Below are 2,999 nucleotides of genomic sequence, written 5' to 3'. Positions count from 1 at the left end.
ATCGACTTTGGACTTTACAGAAATAGAAGCAGTGTGATACATGCTCTAGGCCTTTACTGTAGGTATTTCTATGATTCTTGAAGATTAAAAACAATAAAAATGAAGTGTACTTTTAGTCTTGTTTAATGCTTACCTCCTGCAAACCAGAAAGGTTTGTATATAGAATCAAAGATCATCACTCGTACATACTTGTTATAGTTACATGCCTGATATATTAGTCCCATAGCTTTCAGTATATATGAATTTGACCTTTTTTTGGTTCTTTGACTGTCTTTTATTTAAAAAAGAAAATTTGAATCCAAAAACTGGTTGTGCAAACAATGTTTATGCATGTACACCAAATAATTTAGTCTTCCTTATTCACACACCTAGAAGATGCAAAAATTCAAAACATATTACAGTCAGGTATTTAGAAGCAGAATATTCTGTTTTGTAGTAAAATGACAAAGTTTTAAGTAGTTACAGTCTGACAGAATTTACACACGAAGTTGTGTCTAAAATGAAATTTTAAATCTGAGGCCTGGAAAGTACAATTCAGGTGATATTCAAACCATTGCAAAGAGAGTGAAAAACTTTATTTAATAGGTTAGCAGATAATATAGTGATTTTGTAGTAAAAAGGACACAATTGGAGAAAGTGAAATTGATTGAAAAACAAGTTATCAATGACTGTGTTCAATGCTACACCTCATGTTCAGTCCAAATGCTCCTACCACAGGCTCAGTGCCAAACTCAGTACTCCTCTTTGAAACTAGTATACCAGTCTACCCACCGTTGAGTTGGTTCCATTTTTAAATCCATCTTCATTTCCCATTACAGTTGTATCTTTCGAGTAACGCTGTAATTTAAATTGAAAATGATTATTTAACCTCAGGCCCAGGACATCATAGTGTTCACTAAGTAAACATTTGACAGCTTTTGCAATCCTACAAAGGAGACTGACATTGGTTTTCAATTAAAGCAGCTAAATAATAGAAAAATAAAGCCCTTTGAAAGAAACAGCAGTAGTATGATTGATGCTGTAGGGCTCTGCTGATTTATTTATTGATTCTTTAAAAAAAGTATAGAAATAAAATGTATTTCTACTTCACTTTTTTTATGTTACAATCAGTCCCCTCAGTGATCTTATTGACCAGTTCTGTCTTGTAAATTACTTTCAAATAAAATCAGTATCTCCTGCTGCCACTTACTATAGCTGCGGCATAAGTCTTCTTAGTCGGTGTTGTGTCCCCATTAGGCCACTGAAATTGAAATACATAGCACTTGATTTAAAAACAAATAATAATCCCAAAGCAGTTGCACAATACTTGGTGTTTGCATAATGTCCTTTTCCCCTTTTGTTTATTCTATTTCTGCAATGTCATTGACATTGGATTTCAAACCTTGCAGCAAATCAATCAATCAATAATGGTCCAACTTATTCAGTCATTCTAGGAAAAAATGCACATTGAAGTTCTTCATTTAAGATTTCAGAGTTGCTTAATTTATCTGTTCATTGAGAGAAAGACTACACTAAATAACCTCTGAAAGACTCATGTATTCTAGTGTGTATTCAGTCTTTTACGTAACACACATTAAGTTAGAAGAAAAGTACTTTCTTCTACAGATCAGAGCCAGAATAATACATCGGAGAATTACACATAAAACACACAGAATAATACCATTGATAATTATTTTTAATCAGTTAAAGTTGTTTCCTTTTCAATAAATCTCTGAAAATCCACCAATCTTACCGAGGCTGCGAGAATCAGTCCCACCAAGCAGAGCAGTGTAAGCCCTCTCATCATGAACACAAATTAGCCCCTTATGCTCATATGCTTGTTTTATAGTGTTCATGTCAGTAGGTGGAGTCTGTTAGTCTGTTTCTATCTTCAGTTCTAGTTTAATATCAAAGTCCAACTTTGTACATTTGTTGACAAATGTGACATTGTTTACTCCAGCAAAGTCTGCCTACAGTTTGGTGTCATTTACAAGTGATGTGCTCACATTTTGCCACTGGAAGTAAATGGCATTACATTTAAAATATATTAACCCCAATCTACAATTAAAAGTAGTGTAATTAAAGCTGGTTTCTAGTCTGGATACATTGTTTTTGGTAACAAATGCTTTTCTGTGGTTTGACACCAGATAATTATTTTCCTTACTGATTCATCTGCAGATTATTACCTTAATTTTCTGTTGATTTTCTGTCAGTAGATACTAACACAAATAGAGAGTGATCCTGCTTCCAGTCAGACATTTTGGACTTTTTTTCAAATCTTAAAATTCAGAGGGAATCGAGTCGATTGAATTGAAGGACTTTTGTCATCTAAAGACTTGTGGTGTCCCTTTTATAAATGTCTTTGCTTGTTTAAAGGATGAGGCTGACATTGCTCTATACCTTTTGTAATTGTTAGCAAATCCCTTGAAAGGACCAAAACCATGGTTTGTCCACCTCTCAACACTATCTGGCTCCCCAAGATCTTTACTTTCTAAAAACAGATCACACATGTATGTTTTTCCTAAAACAACTAGGAACTGTGGTTTATAGTAGCTCAATGATGCTTTTTTGATATCCTTTTGTCAGAGCAGATGTTAATTTTGTCAAATGGGGGATACATTATTTAAATTGAACTCATCTCTTGGGAATAAACCCAAAACAAACAAATGAGGAAATGAAAGAACATTTTCACACATTAGCTTTAATAAAATGTTTAATTAAAAGAAGTAGTAGCAGAGCGATTAAATTGCCTGGTGGTTCCTCATCCTGACGGTGGTCCTTCTCCATTAGGACTTAAAATGTGTTGGTGTCTGTTGAGTTGAGCCCTCTGCCGTGTGTCGTCTTTCATTGTTTTGTATTTCCCTGAAGAATGAAATATTTGCAGTTATTTTCCACAGCCTCTTTGGAAACACACACATATACTGAAGAACATTAATGAGATTAGTAGTGCGATTAGCGCTCAGTTTTCGTAGTTGTTTTTCAGATTAGACGCCATTTGACTTGCAACATCAAATGAGAGA

The 2,999-nt window shown here is 34.1% G+C and overlaps 1 long non-coding RNA gene across 2 annotated transcripts in view; it reads right to left on the bottom strand.

The window, feature by feature from the left end:
- Positions 1-553: 553 nt before the first annotated feature.
- Positions 554-2,999, bottom strand: part of LOC111645802 (uncharacterized) — a 6,028-nt gene continuing 3,582 nt past the window's right edge. For both annotated transcript variants that reach the window (XR_002759901.2, XR_015436367.1), the window contains exons 4-6: positions 1,733-2,841; positions 1,190-1,240; positions 554-837 (exon numbers count right to left, since the gene is read on the bottom strand). This is a non-coding gene — a long non-coding RNA (uncharacterized LOC111645802). The remainder of the gene's footprint in view (positions 838-1,189; positions 1,241-1,732; positions 2,842-2,999) is intronic.

This window comes from Seriola lalandi, unplaced genomic scaffold (genome assembly GCF_002814215.2).
Source record: "Seriola lalandi dorsalis isolate HSWRI2012SDOR001 ecotype SW California unplaced genomic scaffold, Sedor1 jcf7180002054956, whole genome shotgun sequence".
Lineage (NCBI taxonomy): Eukaryota > Metazoa > Chordata > Actinopteri > Carangiformes > Carangidae > Seriola > Seriola lalandi.
The sequence above is the reverse complement of the archived record's forward strand: the minus strand, read 5'-3'. Positions and strand labels throughout refer to the sequence as shown.